The 12,108-nt window shown below is 38.5% G+C and overlaps 2 long non-coding RNA genes across 4 annotated transcripts in view; one reads left to right on the top strand and one right to left on the bottom strand.

Moving 5' to 3' along the window:
- Positions 1 to 12,108, bottom strand: part of LOC128799075 (uncharacterized) — a 113,338-nt gene that overhangs the window by 82,574 nt on the left and 18,656 nt on the right. For both annotated transcript variants that reach the window (XR_008434637.1, XR_008434638.1), the window contains exon 2: positions 10,452 to 10,537. This is a non-coding gene — a long non-coding RNA (uncharacterized LOC128799075). The remainder of the gene's footprint in view (positions 1 to 10,451; positions 10,538 to 12,108) is intronic.
- Positions 1,260 to 4,440, top strand: LOC128799076 (uncharacterized). Of its 2 annotated transcripts, none has more exons than XR_008434640.1 (3): positions 1,260 to 1,340; positions 1,460 to 1,519; positions 4,365 to 4,440. It is a non-coding gene; the product is annotated as an uncharacterized LOC128799076 (long non-coding RNA). The 2 variants fall into 2 exon arrangements; XR_008434641.1 differs by lacking the exon at positions 4,365 to 4,440 and adding an exon at positions 1,846 to 2,135.

Below are 12,108 nucleotides of genomic sequence, written 5' to 3'. Positions count from 1 at the left end.
ACAGTAAAATTACCATAAAAATTAATAGTACTACAGTTAAAGAAAATCATTATGTAAAGGTTTATGAATTTTGCAGCCATTAATAGATATAAGTTAATGAGCCATAGGCCTTCCAGAATATGATATCAGATATTTTTCCACCAATGAAACTTTCAGAGTTCCAAATCCTTCAGAGGTCACCAACTTCAAAAATGGAACAGAAAGTTACTGTTTAATACTAATGTGAGTAAAAATGGAACAGAAGTATTAGGGCAAGTATCATCCATGGCAATTTGAAGAGTCTAAAAGAACAAGGTCAGGAAATCTACTGTGTCAACAACTTGGAATGAAGAAAGACAAAACTAAAATATCCAAGATGAATAAGTTGCATTTTGAACACTCTGTACATTTTTAATTCACTTCTTCACATCATCATTTTATTGTTGAAAAACTCTTGGCAATTAAAAGAATTTGATTCTAGAAGGGAAAGTCTCAAGACTGTTCTATAATGAATATGAGATTGTGTAAAAATGGCATTTAAAAAAAATAAATAAATTTGAAATTCAGTATTAAATGCAGGTGGTAAGACTCATACACAAGTAAACATAAAATGGTTTATATGTCCTGCTTATCTTATTACACTTCATATTACAATTACAAAAAATCAGATACCACATCTTAAACATACTTACACATTCAGATTTTACATGTGCATTTTTTATGGTAAAACACAAAAGACAAAATATAGAAATGGCTTCACTTTAAAGTAGGGGAAAAAAAACTAACCCACCCCACATGTCCCAGGAGTCAAGTTAAAAGATTCAGAAGTCAGGGCTAGGAGGGAAAAGGAAGATAAATAATTTAGCACTAAGCATAACTAAAGCCTGTCAGTCTGCCAGCTTTAAGAGAAATAAAAAGGTTTACAAGGATTCTGAGAGTTTTTACAGAACCTCTGGGGGTTTGAAAAAATAAATCCAGAACAAGAAAAGAGTTTTGAAGTATTCTGCATAAACAGATTTTAAAGACACTGATTAGACTGTGAGAATAGTAGTAGGGAAAGATTCCTTTAGCTGGGAATCAGGCTGTTCCCTGGGGTTTGCTCTCCTGTACCATCACCAGCTGCTCCATCCCTGGATTCTCCAGGAGCTGGGAATGAGGAGCTTCCAGGAGACCAAACACTCCAGCATCACAAACACCAGGGATGAGCCCAGGTGGGGCATCACAGGCACAGCAGACACAAACACTGCTCTGCAGTGAAACCCCTGCTCAAACTCCAGCTCTGAGTGTGCCTGAGCTCAGCCATTCCTGCGTTTTCGAGTGGCCATGGCTCAACCAAGACAGTGAAGGAAAGAAAAATCTCAGTAAGCCTTGGCCTCACTCTTTTATGGAGGTGGCAGTGCAGGGGATGAAAGGGAAAATTTCACAATATTCCTTTCTACTTTCATTTTTTCTTCTCTCTCTCTTTTTTTTTTTTTCACAGAAAGATCCTCTAGCAAGATCCCTTGAATTGCAGAAACCCAGGAGTTAAACTGCAAAACCTGTATGTAAAAATGTGAATTCCATATCATGCTCAGTTTTACTCCAAACTGAGATGTAACCTTGTACTTCACTGCTCAGACAATGTTAACTGTAGGAGAATCACAGAAAAGAACCAAGTTCATTTAAGACATAAAGCAATTTTGAATTGCATTGATTACAGTGATCAGTCTATCACTTTAATGTCATCTCAGCTGACATTTATTAAAAAGACATACATGTGACAACCCATTGATCCTTAACACTGCAGCTGAGATAAAAAGTCTATTTGCAAAGGAAAATTACTTCTTTAATTAGAAATGGAGTATCATTTTCTCTTTTCTTTGTTAGAACCTCAGCAGCCACGGATCCAATACAGCACAGGAGGGGCTGCACAAGCTGGAATCTTCTTTGACTTAAGAATTTTCATCGTTAATCATTCAGAGTTGTGCAAATGAGCCCTGGAGATGGGAAAGCAAAGAGGCTTATTCCACCTGTGTGGGGGGACTCCAACTCAGTGCTGCTTGGGAAGGGTCTCAAATGGAGTAAGACAGCAAACAAAATATTCCACAGACTTCTTACAATGAGTTAACTGTGGGTAGACATGACACCTCTCCTAATGACCAACTATTTGATGAAAAACAACCCAGCAAATACTGCAAAGGAATATGCTGTAGAAATGACTGAATACTGTCAGTCATTTAATGTATATAAAAAAATTCATCTCAGTCTACCAGATAAAATAATAAATGTGTCTGATACACTGTGAATGAAATGCTGATCTAGAAATTCCAGGAGCATTCCTTGGTGGTGAACAGAATTTTGAAGCCAAGTTATTTAGTCTGAGGATCTATAAAACCCTATTTTTAACTTTGTTTTCTCTTTGTACAAATCCAAAATTGCATATTTGGAAAATGTTACATTTCATAGAGTGTCACTTTTAGTTCTAGGGTTGATCAATCTGATTCTCATTAGAGAATTGCCTTATTTCTATAAATTATATTAATGATTTCCTATCTCTCAGAAATGCAGCGTTCTACAAATTCCACAAATGTAGGTTCCATTCCATCCACTCTTCTGTCAGTTGTATTTTATATTCTACTTGAATAGCATGTAATTCAACAGATCTGGGTTTAATTTTTATAAGTTTACTGCATGAAAATCACAAGCTAATATTGAGGTGGACTAGACAAGTAAATCTCCACATTCTTGTGTTTGTAGACTTTTTATATCAAGTGACATTAATTCTGGATAAACAACTCGTATTGCATTTTCTCCAGTAATTAAAATCAGAAAAAATCAATGCACTGCTTATTTCTTAGCTGAACACAGAGTCTATATGTCTGGCAAAAAATGTCCAGACTGAGTGATTATTTACAACAAAAGTCTCCAGATTCTTCAGATTCTTTTGTACAGTATGTAACCTCTCAGATTTACTTAAATTGCTGCCTACAAATAAACTGACAGTAACTTTTCATCTACTCATAAAAATAACTTAATTGGATTGCTATTAGATATTTAATTGGCTTCACAATGTTGGTACAGTATCTGCCTATAAAACTTCAGATAATATTGCCTTAATTCATCTGAGTAAACTATCAATTCCCTTACAACAATAGACAAAAATCTGTACTCCTCTTTTAACTTTCCTCTGGGTACAGATGAAAACTTTCAGGTGGCAGATCTTTATTTTTCTATAAGCTCTCCAAATAGTTTAGAATTATGAAAAAGTTTCTGTTCAGGCGAGTGGAATGATTTGAGTCGAGTGATTTTTATATCCTTTGTTTACAAAAGATAAATTATTCCTGGAAGCCTAGGACCACAGAACAGAACAACAGGCACCAAGAGCCTCAGTGCTCTAAACACAGGACACAGTTGTGTACAGAAGGAATGTGTAAAGTTATGTACAGAAAGAATGACTTACATGAAAAAATTAATGGATGGAATTCATACCTGCTCCAATTCCAGAGCCTTGTGTGGGATGATGCTAATATAATCTAATAATATCAGGATCAAAGATGAGTGGAATAAAACTTCCAATTTTAGATGCTCTTTATCTGCAGGTGTGAATGTATAATGAATTCTCACCACTGGCTCCTATTATAAATCCAATGATTTTGTACTCTGTGACAGCAGTTTCTACAATTTTCTTTTGGCACAACCTGCTTGGAAGATACGACAAACCCGCAGGGTGCCAAAACGCTTCTCTAAATGATCTACTTTGCAAGACAGCTTCCAAGTGTGACCCTGATGAATCTTATCAAACTCTTGGAATAGAATAAACATGAAGGAAAGAGCCCACGTATCATTTATTTAAGTGGGTATTTCATTGGTTTTTTTACATCCTATGGCACAGCCATGCCAAAGGATTCATCCCAGCATTTGGAGCATTTTAAACCCAGGTTAAATAGAAAACCATTAGTGGGTAGGATAGAATTGCACTGTGGCTATTTTTGAATCCTGCTGCCTCAGACAAATGCAATGAATCAGTTGATGTCACCTCAATTACCGTGTTAGCTCTAATCAAGGAACAGCTCTTCCCATCTATTCTGTGTAGGGAACTCTCTGAACTAGGTGGCAGATTTTCCAGTGGACAAAGTCACCCTCTGGCAGTTTACAAGGGGCAGGATTTGACAGAATAAAGCTGGATGACTCTTTTTTAATTGAATATCTGAGCATTTGAATGCTACAGGAAGCATTTCATTGCCATTCATAGTGACAGTTCAGTGTTTAATCGGGGAGAAGCTTTTATGTGCAAAAGCTACACAAACATGGGGAGGGGATCATTACACATCTGCCAAAATACTGCTTGGAATGAAGGTAGATTCCAGTTTGCAACACAGATTTCCAAAGGCTTCTCATTTTTTCAGCTTAGCATGCCATGCCCTGCTGCAAACACCAAGGATTGGACACTGAGGACCAGCAGAATGCACCGAGAGGGTTCCTGAGTACACAGGTACAGGGAAAAGTGAGCATGCAGAGAGTGAACTGGGCTTGTTCCCTCCTCCACTCTTGGTCTAGGAGCCCGTCCATGTGCTGTGTTCTATTTATTATTTCTGCATTGCATCAGGGGGGAAGTATTCACACTGAGCCACAGGGATTAAAGACTGAAGCTCTAGAGAAGTCGGATCACATCCGTCATATCCAGCTGTTTTCAATTCCAACACCTCACACCTGCTTTTATTTATTATTCCTGGGCTAGACAAGACAGGGCTCATTTTTCAGTCTTTACAAGCTTTCCTAGAAAAGACACAAATCAATCTATTCCTTCCCCTTTTGCCTCTGCAAAAGAACATTACAGCAAACTCCTGACACTGTGCATACCTGACCTACAGGAACCACTCACAGCCTGAGGCTGGACAGCTCCCTCTCCTCTCCCAGCATGGGGACAATGGCCCAAAATGGAACAGAAACATCATCAATTACAGAAATCTGTGTCAGCACAGACTCTTAACCCCACTTACTCCCACAGATTTCAACTGCCTTGCCTTCCTCTTACACTGGAGATGGACTCAAGAGGTTTGGGTGGTGGTGAATGAACAAACAGATTCATGGAATACTTTCAGTAATGGGTTCTCCACTTGTACTCACTGTCAGCTTCCATTCCTGGAGCCTGTTTGCTGGCAATCCATCTGAATCATTTTCTGATTCTTTATCTGGAAGTCACACTGCCTGAGCATTTGATTGTCCTTTTTATCACAAGTCTTACATTAGGATCTTTATAACTAACTCTTCAAGAGTAATAATCCAGACACATTTAAAATGCAAGCCAAATGCCCCACACCTCCTTGTCCTTACTGCACAAACATTTCCACAAGTGTAGTTGTTCCTCTCACACATCTGGCACACCAGGTTATTATTTGATGGAGCAAACTTGTGTCTTGATTGCAATTCATCCACCTCATTTTTTGAATCAGCCAAGTATATAGAAAACCTTCCCATACCAAAGAAACAGGCCCTTAAGTTCTTAAAACATTTGAAATTCTTGCATGAAATTTAGCACTGAAACACAAAGTATTATCATCTGTAATTAAATGTGTTAGGAGATGCTGAATACACTTGCTTTAAAAGGCAACTCTGCCACATTACTCATTAAAAAATCAAGGATATTCCATAACAAGAACAACTGTCACTCTGAATTCAAAACCAAACTGATTCCCTAAAATTTGAAAGCCTGTAATAAAACATACCTATAACTGCCATAACACTGATGTGCTGTAAATCCACCCAGTTTTGGGAAGAGCAATGCACACTTACCAGACAGACATCAAGGCAATTGCCCATGATACAATGTTAAAAAAAAAAAAAATAGCTTGTACGTTTTGCAGTAGCATCAAGTCTCTATTCAAGTGTAAAAAAATTAATTGACTCCATCTGTATTGGCCTAATGACTGATTAAATGACTAATCACGGAAGTCTTAATTAAAATCATTTTTCTGTACAGAAGAGGATGGAGGGAGGAAGGCAATCATTAATGTGTTCTAATGTATGTCAGATTCCATTTGTGCCTTTTCCTAACAGCCACCAAATGAGTAATTACACACAAGGTCATTCTGTAAACTTTGTGCTCACATGCACTGATTGGATCTGGGTTCTGCACGGGGCTGCTGCTTCCCCATCACAGAGCAGGTAATTAATAGTGCTCAGCATAAATAATAAAGGAAGCTGACATTTCCTCTTCCATCACCAGCCAGCCCAGATTCACACACAGCTTCCATCCACTGCTGGTGAAGTCCCACACCTCACACACTCCATCAGAATTCAATATCCTCCATGCACTGACAGGCATCCCCATTCTGGGGAAATTCCAGGATTTTTTCCTGCATGAATAAAATGACCATGCAATTAAAAGAATCCTTTTCAAGTAAAGCAGGATGGCAGTAGGAAACTTATTTTAAGTTTTATTTGCCAGCCACCTGACAACCTGATGCATAGAGACCTTTGCTATGGAAAAATAACAAGCTCCTTCCACCTCAACAGCTGAGAAGAATCTATTTAAAACAATGTATTAAAATGTGTTATGGAATTAAAAAGTGCATCTTGAGAGTGGATAAACCAACTTTCCACTGGCATGTGACCCTTACACAGCACCTACACTTTTTTATGAAACATTGCATATAAAATATTAAAGTCCAAAGTACAAATTGCAACACAAAATATTTTGTTTGCTGAATGCTGTCCTGAAATTCTGGAAATTGTTATTTGCAGCCACAGCAAAACTTCATGCCAGCAGCTGCAACAATTTTCCATATCCCAGATGACAATACATTATCATGTCTAAAATAAGGGGTTTTATAAAATTAAAATAAAATGTTTTAATGGGGAAAAAAGAAGTTTTTACTGCCCTGTAACTTTTATCAACAAATGTCCAATTCTACAACTTTACTTTCCTTCAAAATCCTGATTCAAACCTGCAGCACTGGTGTGAGCTGCAGGTGCAAAATTAAGGCCAGGTAAGTTCCACTTCTTCTAAAATAACTGAACCAACATTTAGTACTGACTAAGTTTCTTCAGTTACTGTTTTTCCTAACCAGAAGTACTCTGATCCACAGTCCTGATGAGGAAGATCTCTGCAGGGCCACTGGAAGTGAACATCCTCCTGTGAACAGACAGTTCAGAGTGCCCAGCTGATTAAAAATAGGGCTCAGAATATGGAGGGAGAAGCTAAAGGAACAAAAAATATGAGAAGAATCTTAAATCATTACATGACTCTGTAATGTCCAATTACACTTCTAGCATGATTAAGCACTACCCTGTCTAAACCATTCAAAATCATCGAAGTCACAGAACAATGTAACTAAAGCTACATCAAGCAACTTCATCCAGATTTCAAGAAAATATGATTTTCAACTGCTCTGAATTAATTATAACACAATCCTGACCCTACTTACCACATAACAGAAGAAAACAAAAATATGTGACAACAACTCTCTGCTTGCAATAACTGTCAGTGTCACATATGAAAGAAGTTCATTTTACTAATAAAGGAAATAGAATTGAGTGATAGATTTAAAATTAAATTCAGCTATTCTATAAATGTCAATCAGAGTTTTAAGGTGGCTCTCAAGGCTTAAAACCAGCACTGAAACTCAAACATGCCACTCTCTGGGCTTCTAGGGAATTAATAAAGCTCAGTTTCATCTTCCTTTGAAGACACATATATTTAAAACAACCACAAAATCCATCACCACCACACCAGAACACTCCAAAATAAACAACATACAGATGGCACAGTAAATCTTTCAAAACCTGAAGGTATTTTTGTGGAATAATTCAACACAATCTGCACTACTCTGCTAATGCAAATGCAAACTTGCACAACTACCTAAATTACAGGGTGGTGTGCCATTCTTAATCTTCTCAGAAATGTAGGAGTTCCTGTTTCAATCATTTCTATTGTTTGAAATACACCTGGTGATAATGGAGCGGCTGCCACTGCAGGCAGAGAGCGACTTCTGGGTGAAGCTAATTAATAACTCACTTCTTGCTGCTGGTTGGAAGTGATCAGCAGTCAGAGGGGAGGATGGAGGTGGGAAAGAGCTGAGAGGAGCCTCAGTGCCCTGTCCAAAATTCAGCACTGTGCTCTGTCTGAGTACATTGATTATTTAGGTTACTCCTGGTCTTTAATGGGGTAAAATATTTAAAAGTCAAGCATTTCAAGTGTTTCATTTCAGGGGCGTCTCGGGTAGATCCCCTCAGCACTCAAGGACAGAGCCTTCCCATCACAGTGTGACAGGTCATCCAAGCTGGGTGAAAAACACCCTTTGTACTTCTCTAAGTTCTGGAAAGTACTAAGAAATCTTATGCTCAAAGACAGACCACAGAGGAGGACGGTGTCTTGTGAAGGCACCTTCAGCTATTCTAGATCCATAAATCTGGGAATTTGCAACTCTTTAGGCCATGTAATTGGATAAAGCAAATAGATTCTGACTAAAGGGTTCAAATGCATCCAAGTGATGCCATTTAAGGAAAAAAACCTCCAACAGTCTATACTCAATTGCCTGGTCACAAGGCAAAAATGAGGGACACAGCTGCTGCATGTGGTAAATTGAGCTGTTTTGAGTGTGCTTTAAATGGTTCATGGAATCATGGAATCCCAGAATGGTTTGGGTTGGAAGCCTGGAAAGTTCATCCAGTTCCGTCCCCTGCCATCAGCAGGGATTCCTTCCAGTGTTCCAGATTCCACACTTTGATTTCTCTGATTTGCCAGTGCACATTGTCCCTCCTCTTGTGACCTAAACATGACTTCTCATACTGGTTAAAGGTGAGAAAACATCTTGTGTGTGACAGAGGAACTGCTGCAGCTCAGTGGGCCCAGCCTGATTAGGCACTGGCACCACTGTCTGCTCATGGCAGCCAGTCCTGTTATTATTTGATGCTTTGCTGTTGGCTGAACTAGTGGCAAAGGTGAAGAATGTCATCAGGGCAGATCTGCTCAAGTATTTTGAGAGCCTGTAACTTATTCTACAGCAGAGAAATTAAAGCAAACATTGAAGAAGTTACCAGTAGCAGGCTGGAGTTAAAGTCACTTTCATCACAACCCAAATAACGGGGAAGTTAAACAATACCTTTCTCTGAACTGCTGCAGCTTCCATCCATGTCAGAGGATTTCTATCTCCCTGCTCATTTTTTCAGCTAAGAAATGCAAATGAGCTCTGCCCTATTCTTCTGTTTGTTTTGTACAGTGAGCACAATTTCTGCCTGAACGTCCAACTGTATTTCCATCCTCTTTGTGTCACACAAACCTCATTTACCAGTCATTCTTCTCCACATGAAGAGATCTATAATGAGGAGTCTTTCTGTCATTGCCCTGCTCCTCTGAGTCAGGAATTTTCATTTCCCCCTAATACTTGCTGCTGTAGCTGCAATTTCATTTACTGTCATACCAGAGCCTTAATGTGAGCACATCTGTGGCTGGAGCATGGAAAAGATTCAGGATTTCTCTCTGAGCTATCGATTAAATGGTTACAAGAAACCAGAGGGTTTATTTACCATGCTCCCACGTGGTTCTTATAAAAAGGAAGGTTTATTCACTGTACTTGAAATGACAGTTTATTCTTCCAGTTACTTAATTCTCCCCTATCAAGCAGAAAAATGTTACACTAGTGTTGTTTTCAACCAGCAAAATGCACTGAAAATCTACAGCTCAGGTTAACTTCTGATCCATTAATGCCACAAAGGCTCGTTATATACTTTCCACCCCGAATTCCATCCTAAATTTTCAATAAAGTCAAACTAGTTTGATTTGCCTTTTTTTTTTTTTCTGGAGAGCAGGGATTTTCAGTGATCAAATATACAATAATTTTAATATTAATTAAAAAAACAATGAACTTTGCCATAGTTCAAACCACCGTTATAAAGCTTGACCAACCTAAAAAGCAGAAGAGAAGGTTTTCCTCTCTATGTAATTCTTTTCTTTTTAACTATCTACATCCTATGTTATCCAATTTTGCAGGTTTGTTTCAACACATCAGTTTTCAAGTGGCAAAGTTAGGTGTAATGGCAAGGTTAGATGGAATTACTCAAGTATCATCAGAGCAGACTGTAAAACTTAGCTAAAATTGTTTTCTCACCTGAAAACCATGTAAAACAGATTTGATGACAATTCTAAAGGTGTGGTGAAACCCCTTTCCCAACCTACTTCATTTGAATTAAGGGGAGGAAAAGCTCTACTAAAACAAGAAAAAGACTTAAAACCCCCACCCAAGCACCAAAAAGCCCAATGCCAAAACCTCTCTAAAGTGAAGGACTGAAAAATGTTATTGCAAGCACAAGCCCAGGCTCTAAGGAAGTAAGAGCAGTAAAATGTGGAGGGCAGTGTCACCCACAGTGCCCAGGTAACCAAAACCTTGACCAAGGGGCAGCAGCAGGAGGGGAGGGGCCTTGCAGGGGGATAAATGTGCTTTGGGCAGGCAGCAGCCTCCAGCTGAGCAGCAGCAATCCTGGTTCACACATACCTGCTGCCTTCCCTCTTCTCCTGCGAGACTGTCATCTTCTCAGCTTTCTCAGCAGATATCCTGCCACTTGGCTTTTTGCCTCCTTTCTGCAGGGAAAAAAAAAAAAAAAAAAAAAAAGTATTTCTCTAGTGCTTCGGGGAAGTGCCAAAAATGGTGTAATTTATGATGTGCTAGTGTTTTCCTTTGCATTCTTAAGTTAAGAACAAATGCAAAATCATCAGCACTTGACTATGGTGGATTTTGATTTACATACATTAAGATTCTCTTGTGATTTTCTATTATTTATTTCTGTAAACAAAACTGGATCCTGGTCGCTAAACTATCAGCATCCTCTGCAGTGTGAAGACAAAAGCCAGAATGTACAACTCAACAGTCAAAAGAATTTGAAACCAGAAGTTGGAGCACTTTATCTGATCTGAGACTCTCATCTGTTCTTCCTTTTTGGAACATTCTTACTGTGAGTGAAGTAAATAGTGCTCTATAAATAGTAAATAGTTATCTATACCTGACCTTTGGGAATGGGCACATATTTCTTTCTCAGTTTGAATAATAGGGTCTAGGCTTTTCCCCTAGAATTTTCCCAATACATCTTCAGTTATTTTCTGAACAAGTTATTTTCTGGACTATTTCCTGGAACTAAATGCATACACCATAGCTTTGCTCATTTTAGCGTATTGTATCCATGCAAACACAGTATTTTGCACTAAGGTTGGCACAGAGAGAAGCTTAACAGCTTTTACTTTTCTTCCTTTCCTGAAATCTCTTCAGGATCCCACTGTAAAAAGTACTGCAAAGCCTGAGGAATTCTGTTGGCAGAATTACACAAAATTGGAGTTTTTTCCCCTCCTTTCACTCAGGTGTAACAGAACTGATTCCACCTTGCATGGTTTTTGTCACAACCAACACAGTGAACAATTATGGAACACTGTGACCCCTCATGATAATTTTATACCAATACACCCTGCAGGAATCAAAATTTCCCTATTAATTAACTTCTGTTCCCTGTGAGACCTGCAGAGAGGCTGCTTTGGTCATGTCCTTAACGGGTGGGAACTTGCAGAACCATTTCACAACACAAACCAGAAGCCAGGAGAATGTTTGATGGGTCATCCCCCATCCTGGCAGGAATGTCTGGTGTTGGAAAGCTGTTGTTTAATATGAACCATTAATAGCACTGCTTGCCTCAGATTTTGTGGGGTGAAATGGAAAGAAAGATCATGTTCTACTGCAATGCTTTATCTGAGCTAGAAGACCTTAAATAAGAACTTTGCAGTTGGCAGTGCTGCAGTTCCCTCCACAGCACCATAACTTTATCATTATATGGTGTGATAAAAGTTAAGTCTTTGCCTCTGCAAGGACATTAAATAACATCTTTCTCCCCATTAGCTTTTGCTGTAGTAGCAGTATTTATTCTCTGGGCAATGAGTGAGAACCACACTCCTTACAGAATAACTCCAAGTTCTTAATGCACTAACAGTTTCAGAAAGGTTCCTGTGACACTAAATTTAATGTGTTTTTAATATTATTATATTATTAATTGATAGCTCTTGTGCCACACACTTTTAAAGGAAATGTTTAAGAGCCTCTTAAACGTCAGTGAAGTCCTACATGTGGATAATCCATTTATTAAAAAAAAAAAAATTCTTCATGCCAATCT

Source organism: Vidua chalybeata, chromosome 22, assembly GCF_026979565.1.
Source record: "Vidua chalybeata isolate OUT-0048 chromosome 22, bVidCha1 merged haplotype, whole genome shotgun sequence".
NCBI classification, from domain to species: Eukaryota; Metazoa; Chordata; class Aves; order Passeriformes; family Viduidae; genus Vidua; species Vidua chalybeata.
This window is presented reverse-complemented; position numbering and strand designations above follow the sequence as displayed.